The sequence below is a fragment of the Lygodium microphyllum genome, chromosome 30 (assembly GCF_053477565.2).
Source record: "Lygodium microphyllum isolate KBCC chromosome 30, Lygodium_microphyllum_v1.1.10, whole genome shotgun sequence".
NCBI lineage: Eukaryota > Viridiplantae > Streptophyta > Polypodiopsida > Schizaeales > Lygodiaceae > Lygodium > Lygodium microphyllum.
The window spans coordinates 53479532-53492764 of record NC_141164.1 but is presented as its reverse complement, the minus strand read 5'-3'; positions in this window follow the sequence as shown (position 1 = coordinate 53492764).

Genomic DNA, 13233 nt, shown 5'->3' with positions numbered 1-13233 from the left:
ATTTTGACCCTTCCGTACTCGTTGGAAATGTTGATCCATCTTGGATAATAGGAAGCTTGCCCAATTGAACTTAGCACCCTCTAGAATCTTCACAGAAGCTGTGAACAGTTCTTTGGACAGATACTTAGATACAAACTTGCTTGACATAAACCGGTCCTAGAGGAACTGACATAGCTGCTTCCATATGGGAGAAGAGATATGGGTAACAAATACCCCTGAACTATTAATGAGCTGGTTAAGGAGCAAGGGGGTAGAAGTTTCCTTCTTCATCAGCGTAACAATCTCTTCAGCAATGAGTGATTGGTTACCACTAGTGGGCACAAATGAAGCAGAAATGGGCAAGCACAGTGCTTCCCTGATATTAGCTACAGATAAAGAGAAGGTGCAGTTATAAACCAGACTAGACTGGTTTTTGTAAGAAACCAAGAAGGAGTAACAGAGTTTCTCATCCATAGACGGCAATGTGAGGGCAACAAATGGGCGGAGGCTTGCACGTTGGATGCAATCCACCTCTAAAATGAGGGAATAATCATGGACTGCAAGGGGAACATGATGTACCACAATCGGAGGGGTAGAAGTAGGTGCCATTCAGAGTATAGCAAAAAACCCACACACACAAAACCAAGAAGACAAAGAGAAAACCTGTAAAATCCACAAACAAAACCTCCACTGGGACCATCGATAGGAAATAGACTGAGGACAAGACTGACTAGACCAAACCATCCCAAACAAACCACATCCTACGGAAAATTTGACATGACCTATGCACATATACAACTGAAAGTTTCATGCTATGCAACAAACATGCACCTAAGACCCCATATCAAGCACACAAAATAAAACAAAAATGGCACACATACCATAGCCTAGATAGAGACGAAGAAAAAATCATGATTGAACCAAATATTCTGACTAAAAATAGAATAAACACCATATGGACCAAGGTCAGATTAATAATCCCAAATCCCACGTAACGTTCAGCTTCCTACGGTGCGGTGAAGTGGGTGGGTGAAACTAATAACTCATTTTTTATTAGATAATCCATTAAACACAATTCATTGTTAAGTTAATCTGTTAATGCATGGTGAGTCGAAAATATAGTCCAACCCCTCTCAGACTTGACATGACTTGACTTGCCTTGGTCTCTACTGATGCAGTTCATTGTTACAATTACATGATGTGTGGCACTTGAGTGCATGCATGCATGACTTCGAGGGGTTTATTTTAATTACAATTTAATGTGTCAATAATGCGTGTACATGTGCACTTGTGAATGGAGTTTAATTTACAAAGTACATGAGTTAGGTTGCAAAAGTACACGTGCAACGTCGGGGTTTCTTTTATAATTAACGTCTAGTTTGTTTTAATTATAATTTTATGATGTGCATTCTGCTAATTGGGTGTGTGCACTGGTCAATGGATTTTATTTACAATTAATGGTGTGTTATGGTGCAAGTGAGAGAGGGAAAAAAGAAAGGAACCTGGCAATGTGTGGGTGGACACGCGCAAGGTCTGAAACCACGTTCTCCAAAATGGAATGCGCAATCCACGCAAATCCACAAAAACATACAAAAGGTCGACTGACAACAGTCATCCTATTGGATAGAAAAAAACAAAAACTAACTAACACCTTGACTAAACAAAAACAATGATACACATGACCAAAATAAATGAGAAGATGTGAATTGGAATTTTAGTGGGATATTTTGATTTGTATGGTTTTCTTTTTTTTATTTTGTGTTTTTTTAAAATTTAATTTTTTATATTTTTTTTATTTGTTGTGAGTTTTTTTTTAAGTAAATGAAAATGAGGGTTTGTTTCTATTTGTTTCATTGGTTTGGTTTGTGTTGTTTTTGTGTATTTCGTTTTTTTTTTTAATAATAACCAAGAAAGCAATTTGTCCCACTATGAGGGCTGAAAACCATTCTATTTCAATGTGATGGAAATGTTCTTATCATGTTTGGAAGTTTCAAAGGATGTGTTTATGATAATTACATTGTCATAAGATTTTTCAAAAAAATACATATTTTTCAAAAAAAATATTTTAGTAAATTTTCATTTTAAAAAATCCAAAATGGAAAAGAAAGTGAATGTGATTTTTTGAAATTTTTTCTTTGATTTTTATGTATTTTTTGGAATTTTTATCAATTTCCATCATTTTGTGAATAATTTTAGGTATTTTGGAATTTTCAGTAATTAATTAATAGCATTTTTCATGAAGAAATTTTTTGAAACTATGGAAAAAAATTTAAGAAATTTTTTCTTTTTTCTTTTTTGAATTTTTAAATGTTTTTTTAATTATGTTTTTTTTGAAATTATTTTCAAGATTTCAAAAATGAATACCTGACGGGCGTGTGAACAGTCGTGTGTGAACAGTATTAACTACGCACACCCATGAACAAGTCCGATGCGTGTCCTCGCGCGTGAACACCCACAAAGACCACAGACTCCACGACCATGTAGAGGGGTGTGTGAACGACTGCAATGAAGACCCGTAACCCGCATTAAAAAAAACTTTCCTGCGCACGAAGGGGGGCTTAACAGGGGGTGGGGAAAGGGGGGCTTAACAGGGGTTGGGGAAAAGGGGCTTGGGTAGGGGTAGGGGAAGGGGAAGGGGGGCTTAACAGGGGTGGGGGAAGGGGGCTTGGGTAGGGGGGTGGTGGGGGAGGAGGAGGTGCAGGAAGAAGAGGTGGAGGAGGTGGTGGTGGGGGAGGAGGTGGAAGTGGGGGGGGAGAAGGAGGTGGAGGTGGGGGAGGAGAAGCTAGAGGTGGGAGGTAGGGGGAGAAGCAGGTGGAGGCGAAGGACTAGAAGGTGGAGTTGGGAGGTGGGGGAGAAGGAGGAGAGAAGGAGAAGAGGGAGGAAGAAGAAGGAGAGGAGAAGGAGGAGGAGGTAGTAGAAAGAAAAAGAACAGGAAGAACAGGAAGAAGATTGGGGAGAGAGAAGGAGAGGGAGAGAGAAAGAAGAAGAGAGAGAGAGGAAGGAAAGGGGGACGCTTGGTCGCAGGGGTGGGATGGGTTTTTTTTTGTTTTTCTTAAATGATGATTCAGGGGAAAAAAGGGGAGTTGTGTTTTTTCTTTGCTCTTTTTTTTTCGTTTGTTTTTTGTTTTTTTGTTATTTTCATTGTTTTTTGAGTGTGTCTGTTTTATTTTTTTTGGGTTTTTTGTGTTTTTCTTGTTTTTGTCATTTTTTCATGTTCATTTTTCTCGGGTTTTTTTAATTAAAAAATGGTTGTGGTTTTTTTTGTGTTTGGTTTTGTTTGTTTTTTTTAAGTTTTGTTTTTTTTTTTGTGTTTGGTTTGTTAAATTAAAATAATGATTAGGGGGATAATTAATGTAAGAAGGGGGGAAATTAAATTAAAGTAAGAAAATAAAAGCCCTAAAAAGGGAAGCACACCCCTGTTCCATGCGTATGCACGAAGTGGGGGTTTTAAAAAAATTGCATTGATAGGATTCAACGCGGCCAGGACGTCGGGACGAAAGGGCACGAGGGCGATGGGTATCTCGAGACGTGGAAATCCAAAAATGTGTGCGTTCACGCGTGAGGTGAGGCACCCAGGAACACAACAAAACAAAGAAAAAGTAATAACTCGCAAACCGTTCGTCAGAACACAATTACGTAAAAAGGAAAAATGTGCTGAGTGACAAAAAGAAAATGCTAGAAAAGTACGACAGGATGTTCGAGGCAAAAGCAAGGTATACACATGGGAAAAAGGTGAAAAACGGCGCCGAAAACACATTCAGGGATTAATTTCAGAAAATCTGCTTGTCAGAAGGAAGTGCGAGAAGAAGGAAAAATGGGCAGAATAATGTGCCCAACAACGGACTGAGATAGGACACGTTCACATGGAAAACCGTCTAATTTACACGAAACGCATCAAAAATTAATATCTCAAGAACCGTGTGTCAAAACAGGGGTTGGTAAAATGGATAGTTCAAAGGGACAAACAAGGCTGTAAGGTTGGATTTGGATGCCGGTGAACGTAGGATGTGTTCACAGGCAAAACGTCAAAACAAGGGATAAAGGAAAATAGTGAAGGAACGTCCCCAAGGGTGGGATAAAGTTAGACACGTAGGTGAGAAATGGACCCCATGAGGGTAAAAATAGGTCATGGCATACATGCATGATCAACTTGAGGCATATGCAAGGGAGCATACATCATAGACGCGCATGGACACGTCCCCACACTTAAAACCTTAATGGACAGAGTAAAATGCATCAAGACAACCTGAGACTCGTCAACGGATTGGATTCTAGCATCCCCACACTTAAAACATTACATACACTTGCAATCATAAAGATAGGGTTAGAAAAACATGGCCCGTTTCACCGAGCATTGTAGTTGATGGTTGATGTCATGGCCTATGTCGCAGTTGGCTTTGCAGGAGGTAATAAGGTGTCTTCACAGCATACATCCAACGCGATAGGGACCACACAATAGCACTCAAGGAGGTAGTTGATTGATAAAGCCCGTCTGGTAGGTGTCGTGGACAAAGGATAGTCTCTCAGCTCGGAGTACTCAAATGGGAATGAACGAACATTCACTCGCCCCATTACTGACATCACTCAAGATAGTATTGATGGTAACCCAGATCTCACACCCGATTTAGAAGTTGACAAGGGGAATGGTGTAGAGGGAGTATGCCAGGGTGCACAATTGATGGTGCATTAGTGCATCCAACCCTATCTGGCATAGGTGCAAACAGGAAGGCCAGGGAGCCTTGTAGTGCAATGTATAGAATAGGGTGACGTGTCCTGTGATGGTGGGGTAGAGACCCATCTCTTGTGTGTATAAAGAAATGGAAACGTACCTGACTCCAATTGTCGTAACGTCCCTTAATCTTACCTCTCGGAATGGATTGAGGAGAAACACCAGCCACACTAAGGCCACCCTTTGTCTCATACTTTTTTGAAAGATACAAAGGGCAGCCCATTCCTGAAACCCATTGATGTAATCCTCACATTCACTTTGCATAGGTGGTATGCCTTGTATGCATTTGATGGTGTAACAGTGCATCCCGCCTTGTGCTGGCATACAATGTAAGAAGGAAGGCCAAGGAGCCTTATAGTGCAGTGCACAAGAACAGATCATGTGCTGTGCATTGAGAAGCCCAACCTGTGCATGCAACACTCCATTCACACATCTCACCTCTCATTTGAGAGCATACACAAGCAAGAAGGAGAGAAGAAGAGAGGAAGAAGAAGACTAGTTTTGCCACACCAAAGAATGTGCTCTTCATTCACTTTTCAACTTTATATACAAAACCCTACTTCCCTTTTGGGCGGTCATCCCCTTTTTCCCTTTTTTACATGGCCGGTCATAGCCTAGGCCCTGTTTTCCATTGTCCTTTTATCTTCCTTGTTTCCTTTTCACTACCCTTCTATATTTACAAATTGCACGGGTGAGAGCCCGGCACTCTTTTACAAGATTCTAGGGTGCGCTTTTTATGCGCCTTTCCCTTTTCATGTTTGCCTTGGCCTTTTAAGGTTGTCCCTGCGCTTTTGGCCTTTTCTCCTTTTTTTCCTTCCGTCGGGCTACCTTTTTTCTGCCTTTGCCCTGCGCTTTTTCCACTTTCTTTCGCTCTCTTCGTGTTGGGGTTAACATTACCCCCCTCCTAGACGAGTGCCAGTCCCATGGTACTCATTGGCGTAGGTAGCAAGTGGTAGCATGCACTGAAGACTTCGGGGGACAGGGGCGCCTGGGGCATGTATTGGTGACCGGTTCGTGTGGGGGTTTGTTGGGGATGCTGCGTAGGACGATCTTTCCGGCTTGTCGGATGCTGGGTGGGCAATTAGCATTGGATGTTGATGAAGAGCGAATGCCACTTGTGCTGTGGTCGTCAACAGCTGCAATTGAAACCTGGCAAGTGGTCTCTCCCTAAGGGTAGTGCTAGTCTCTGTATTGTGCACATGACATTTTTTAGTAGTTTGGGAGACAGGTCGAGCTCTAAGCAAGCTGAGAGTATTTTCCTGCACTTGAGGACCCAAACTGTGAATTAGTTCTGTGTAGGTATTATGTGAGTGCAGTGCTTGTGCATACTTAGATATTACTTAGCTAGAAGACTGGTCGACGTGGGGCCATGTAGAGCAGAAATGTGGTAATGAGAAGATGAAGTACACCTTTGATGCCTGCTTGGAGACGTCGTTAGGGGTTTGCCATTGTCGTCAAAGCTTGCTTTCTTTTTCTTTTTCTTTTCTTTGTTTTTCTCTTTTTTTTTTTGAGTGAGGTGGGTACATGGAGGCAGCGGTACAAGGGATAACGGGAGTTCTACTCCTCATCATCCGAATGGTGGGTAAGGGTGGGCGGAGGGCGGGGGGCCTTGTTAAGGAATTTTCGGCTTAGCAAGTAGCTCTTAATGTGGAGGCGGGTTTTGAGGGTGGTGGTGGAGAGAAAGGGATGGTTGCACTGTGTGAATTTGCTGTCATTCATGTCTTCCAGCAGTGCACCACAGAAGGATGGCAAAAGAGCAGCACGCATCATGAGACGGGTCATGGTGGTGCTGTCTATGGCATTGGGGTCAAAATAGAGGGGTGGAAGGTAGCGTTCTTGGAGTGCGGGTTCCTGGTGTACTAGGATTCTAATTAACCTAAGGTAGTTACAGGTGGTGATGAATGCTGGGTCGGGGCAAGAGGTGAATTCGTTAAGGAATGGCGATGACATCCTCCACCAACTGAATGGGCAGCACCCTATTCAAGGCGGTGGGAAACTCGAAGCGTAGATCGAAGGGGTCTCGGCTATACTCCTGCTGCTCCCAGATAATCATTTCAGTGCGGTATTCAGCGGGGGAGTCTTGGGTGCGCAGCAGGAAAGGGGCAGGCTGTTTCTGGGCAGGTCTGGCCTTCAGTTTTCTTCTTGCCTTCTCCACCATCTCCTTCCTTCGGGTGGTGTGGGATGCTCTTCGCTCGGCAGATGTGTCATGGGGTGGCACTTCGGTTTGTTGGGGTTGAGGGGTGGTGGGACATATTCCTCTCCTTGAGGCCCTAGGTCAAGCTCTAGCTCACCCCCTTCCGCTTGCTCCTCCTCCTGTGTTTTCTCCTCAGTGAACCCAAGGTCGTCCATCTCCTGTGTTGTCAGTCCTACTTGTGCCAAATATTTTCTTTGTTCTTCTAGGCTCTGCGGCGGGCCTCCTAGCTGTAGTGGTACGTGCAGGCCTGCCGTGAGGGCCCTGCACGCAATGGTTAGCTTTCTCTACAGCTGATCATTGGCCTCATCTGTTTTTGAGTGGGTGGCGTGGAGCAGCGTGTTGATGAAAGTGCGCTACTGAGCTATCATAGCGAGCTGGGCTGCCTCTGCCTGGTTTTCAGCCATCACTCTGTCTCCCTCAGCCTTGGCCAGCCGGCGTGCTAAGTCCCGCACTCTCTGCTCGTTATAATTGGACCATTCCTTTGCCTGCCTCTCCATGTCTTCCAGGCTTTCCCCCTGTTGGAGGGTCATCGCCATAAATTGTTGTTGCTGCGCTTCAAGCTCATGGCGCAAGCGGGACTGCTCTCGATGCTCCTCTGCGATCTGCTCATTGAGTTGATCCCGCGTTGCCTGCAACCTGCGCACCTGTTCTGCCCTTAACTGATCCAGCTCTGCAATCTCTTGTCTAATTTTCTCAAGCTGACTCTGCGCCTCCAAGTTGGCTGTAGATAACTGGTCATTCTTACCCTGAAGGTGGGCAGTTGTCTCCCTCTCCCTGGTGAGACGCTCCATTAGGATTTTCCTTCTTCCCTCCCAGGTAGCATCGCGCTCCTTCAGGGGCTTTAGCTCCTCCACCTCCTTGGTGCTGGCCTCCTCCCAGTTGGAGGGCGGCTTGTGATATTCTGTTATTTGCCTCACTCTGTCCAGTTGGAGGGCGGCTTGTGATTCGCGTTCCGCTGCCAGCTCCTCCACCGCCATCCTCCTTTCTTGCCTGGCCGTTTGCAATTGCCGAGCAGCTCCTTCACGTAGTCATCGTAGTGGCATGTTGGAGGTGGGGAGTGGGACATGATCGTAGTGGTGGCAATCTCCTCCACTTTTTGTCTTTTCACTTCTGGCCCTGGCTCCAGCTCGGCCGTTGCTGCCCTTTTGGCACCTGAAACTGGGGTGGCCCTGGCCGCTTCCCTTGCCAACTCTCTTTCCACCAAGAATTGCAACCAGGTGACCACGTTACTTTCATCGATCTTTGGGGTGTGTTCCAGGGCGGCTGTGGTAGGGGGTGTCACCCTGAGGGGAGTGGCTTGCATGGGTGGTACGAGGAGAGGGGAGACGGGCCTGACTGGGTCTTTTCCTTTCCCTTCTGCAGGAGGCAGCTGCACAGGTTCCGTCATACCAGTGCTGGGGCCGGGTGCTTCAGGTTGGTATGGACTGCCCGCTCCTTCACGTCTTTTCTCCACTGTTCCTCGATGGAGCGACGGGTCGCCAGCTCCAATTCTTCTTCTTCCCTCCTCCTTAGCTCCTCCTCAGCCCTCTTTCTTCTTTCCTCCTCTTCTCTTACCGACTCTCTTCGGGCCCATTCGAGCTCTTCCTTGTCTTTTCTCCTTCGCTCCTCCTCTCTCCTTCCATGCAGGGCTTTAGTCCGTTGCTCCGCTTTCCTTTCTGGTGTAGCCTGGCGTTCTCCCTCCTCGTCGGTGTCCGTTTCTGTTTCATCCGACTGCTCTTCCGCCTGAGGCTGGGACTGCGATGGCGATTCGTCACCTTTTCCGCCATCTCCCTGTTTGTCCTCTCCTGCTCGTCCCTGCCCTATTGCCTCGTGGATGATCGCAGTGAGGGCACCTCCAAAACCTATGGTGGAGGCCTTGGAGGATGAGGCTTTGCGGGTTGATCGAGGTGAAGGGGATTCTCCTGCTACGGCCCTTCCTCCTGTTGCCAGGGCCTTTGTCGAGGCCTCAATCATCCTTCTCACAAACCCGTTGAGGTTCACCTCATCCAGTGCCTGAGCCGCAATGCTTTCGAGTAGAGGCACATTGATCCTGGACATGATGCTATTGTACCGCTGACTCGAAAATAGGGTATGCATCATTTTTGCCTGCAGTTGAATCTCTGGATCAGGGATGTCTGCCAGGCTGACTCCGTCGTTGGTGTGGACCTTCACTTTGTCCATTCCCAATATGGCGTAGATGTCCCTTTTTGGTTTCTTCTCCACCTTGTTTGGAAGCCCCAATGCCCTTTCTATCAGTTCAGGGGTCAGTTCAACCTGCACCTGTCTGGTGGCTTCCCTGTCCCGCACTGTGACGGTGCCCCTGTATTTGTTGAAGGTGCGCAGGAACTCGGCGCACAGGGTGTAGTTTATCCTCTAGCCCACTGCGTCCAGATACCTTTGTAAGTGGCATTGCTCTATGATCCGTCGTACCACTGGTTCCTCAATAACCACGTCTTCCAAGTTGAATATGTGGCGGAACTTCAGCTGATTGAATGCTCTGGTTTCCACAGTGAGGCCATACCGCACCTGTTCTTCCTCCGAGAAAGGGAGTTTACTAGCTTTGTCTTGACCTGCCATGGTCGCCACCTATACATTCAGTCAATTCACTTCTTAGTATTTTTGGCAACCAATTTGTTGGACGACCATAGCAGATTTTATCGTTCATAACTGTGACTTTTCCTTTCAAACTTCATCACCTATTTCTGCATGTCGTTTCAATTTGGAACCTTTTCATGCTTGGTTCACTTTTTAGTTTTAACTTTCATGCTTGGTTTACTTTTTAGTTTTAACCCCGTTTACTGCCCCTTTACTGCCCCATCCCCCTTGTGGAAAAGAAAAATCCGTCCCAGGATTGGAGGTTGTGGGTCCAAGGCGTTCATGTTTATTTGTGGAGGAGCCAATCGTAGAAGTTGGGGTTATATTCTAAGTGTGCAGAGTAGTCCAGGTCACAGGGTCGGATGCCTACGTGGGTGATGTATGTGAGGATATCGGTGAGGAAATCACCGGAGTTAACCCGACTTGCGATGTGGAGCTCTTCTTCTATCAGGATGCAGTCAAGATAGGGGTGCCCTAAGATATGATCGTCCATGGTTCAACCTTGAAGAGTGGTTAACACTCGATACGAGGTGGGCGTGACGTATGTGGGATCATACTCAGCCATCTTGATGGCTCGGTGTTGTTCGGCGTTGGTCATTATGCGGCATCCCTCAACGGCCCATTTCAATCGAAGAGTGTACCACTGCTTCAAGAAGGGTGACTCCGTGTCCGCCAGGTGGGACAACCTTGTTGTTTCTTGGCTAGTGAGGCCGAACGTCGTGCGTGGGTCAAATGATGGGATGAGGCATTGCTTAATGGCTTGCTCTTTGGAGACCTCGTGAGCGAGCAGCTCAGCGGCGGCAGAGCGAGAAGCTTGTGCAAAGGCGAATTCAAAAGTCTCCCAAGAGCAAGGCATAGTGCGCACATCAGTTGCAAGGGGTTCTGCTAATAGTCCCAAGTCTAGACGGTCATAACTGAGGGCCAACGCAACAAAGGTGCCATCGAGCTGTTTGATGCAGTCCACGACATCATCCCCCGTGTCCTCGACGAGGTCAGCGGCCAGCATTAGGAATGACTTCCGTTCATAGAAAGGCTTAAGGCCGGCGGGTGGGTGGGGTTTGCTGGAGTTGGAGGTTCTGTTAGTACAGAGGTGCAGCGGGGGGCTTGTTTGAGTCAGCAACCCGAGCGTTGGTTGGACGGATGGGTCGGGTTTGATCTTAGGGGCGATGCTACTGCGGTCAGCAGGGTTGCTGAGCTGCGGGTTGGGTTGGTTGGGTGGTGCCTCCTGTGGTGATGGCCGTTGCTTGGGTCGTTGGGCGTGTGTGACGCCCGTGGGTTGACTCGCAAAGGAGTCAAATGACTGGGGTGGACCCTGCGATTCGTGGTCTTGAGGTGTCAGAGGACAAGGCCTTGAGGTTGACATAGAAGCAGGGCCTGTGTCAGTTGGGATTTTGGGGATCCACAGCGAGGCATTCCCCTCATAGTAGCCTTGTGCACGCAGGAGGATTTTAGGGACCCATATTTGTTTAATCACGCGGCGCTTGTGATGATGGCGTTTTGGTCTCCTAGGTTTAGGTTTGTAGGTGCTCCGTGGACACGCGCGTCTAGTTCTAGGCTGGTCTCGAGGCTTCTTAGGCACCCATTGCAAGCGAGTCTATTGGGGTTTTGCCTTGGGTTTGGCGGGCCGCGGTGCATGGGGATCTGGGTGTAGTAGATATGCACGGCCCTCTTCCTTAGTCCTAGGTGCGGCTATTTCTATCGGTGGCCCCGTGAGCGGTGCTGGGGTTACGAGGCCCTTGCTGAAAGTCGTGACAATAGGCACACTCCCGATTGTTAGGTGGATGCGTTGCGACTCATAATCAACATTGCAACGGGTCTGCTTTTTAAAAGTTCGCCCGAGCAATGACTCTGTGCTTGCATTCCTGGCATCGGGTAGGACATAAAACAGCATGGGAATAGTTTCAGTCTCGATAGAAACGGCAACTCTGCATGTGCCGAGGATCGGGTAGGATTGGGCCCTGTATGGGTTCAATCTGGCTGTTGTGGGATGAAGCATTGGTGCGCCAAGTTGGGTCCAATGCTCGTGCGTCAAAATGTTAAAATCCGCCCCCTCGTCAATCAGGGCATTGAAGGAGCACGTCTGCTTGGCCGTGACCGTGATGCGGAGGTAGGCGGGTTCTACAGGCTCCTCCTCATTCTCGCAGATTTCCATAAGTGTGGCTATTCGTATCTTAATGGGTGTTTCCACCATTGGTTGTTCATGCAGCGGGTGAGTGGGCGGATAGTACTTCTTGATTCGACTACCGTTGAAGAAGCCCATTCCCTCACCATCCAGTGTTTCCAGCTCAACATTACCAGTTCGGGTGAGTGGGCAAGGGATATACTTCGTTAAGGACCCGTAGGGTTCCTTGTTCTGGGTGTTTCCCTTGAGTAGAGTAGAGATGGCATCCAGGTCAACTGGCGAGGTCTTCCAAGTGTCCATCTCTATTCTCACAGCGTTCGTTTGGTTGCCCAGGAAGATCAGGCTGTTACCCCAGTCTTCGATAACTCTAGCATTGCGCATCCAGGGTCGACCCAATAAGATATCATAGTCCACTCCCTTCATGACGATAAAGTCGATAGAGAACTGGACTCCTGCAATCTTCACTGGCCAATTCTTCAAGACCCCGAATGGTTTCACTCGCATACCATTTGCTAGCGTGACGTTAAACCGAGCGGCTTCGACAGGTGGGTTTCCCCACTTCTGTAACACTGCATGGTTAAGCACACTAACCCCAGCTCCTGTGTCTACAATCCCCTTTCTCGTTGCGTCTCCCAGGCCTAGGACTGGCAGGACTACGTGCATTTCCGAGCCCTCCCAGAAGGCGTTGATGTGCAAGGATTTAGGGCCTGATTGTAGCGTCAAACTTGGTAAGTGCATTTCCGCATCCTAGTCTTGAGCATCTGCCAGAGCTTGCTCGTGTGGTCTCTCGACCCAATGTTTGAGGTCCTGCCATAGGGTAGAGTGCTGTCTGAGCAGCTCTCCCAGACCAACCGTCACAGGGGTGGTCACTAGTGTGGTTAGGAGATTGCTAAACACTCGTCCTTCCCTTCGTTCAGACTGTCCAGGCCAATGGCCACGGCTGTCCTGTGGGTCTGTTATGTCTAGGCTTGGCCTTGACGGCACTGCCTGTGGTGTAGCAGCCTCGACAGACTTAGGTTGGGGTAGTGATAGCAGCGCACTCATGCTGGAGAGATCATCAATCTCATCCTCCATGATGGGTTCGACATCCTTGAGGTGCTGTTGAGCCTCCCTCACCCATTCCTTCACCTTTTCTATGGCTTCCAATTGCCGCTTGGGGTGTGGGTATTCCCCTACCTTAGCGCTTTCCTTTTGGGCAGTTTTAGGGGCTAAAGTCTCTGCCTCTGCATCCGAGACTTTCTTTTTGTGGGGTAAGGTCGTAATGATGTCGGTTTTTAGTGCGACCTTAGCCTCTGATCTCTTCTTTTTCCGCCTACGGCTCTTCTTTCCTACTGAGGTTGCGTCGAGATTGCTAGGTCCTGGCAGAGAGACGTCGGCCTGCTTCATTTGTGCTCGGGTCATCACTCGTAGGGGGGTAGGTGTGGCCTCCCCATCGGGGTTTTCAACACCAAACAGTCCCAGCGGGACGGACGGCAAATTAGCTGAACTAGAAGGTGGCTTCCGTTTTGGGCAGTCTATGAAAAGATGAGTGATTCCGCACTCCGCACACCTTTGGTCAGCTTTGTCCCTACTTTTTTGCTCTCTTTCTGGGCAACGTGATGAGACGTGACCGGGATGTCCACATGTCCAACAAGT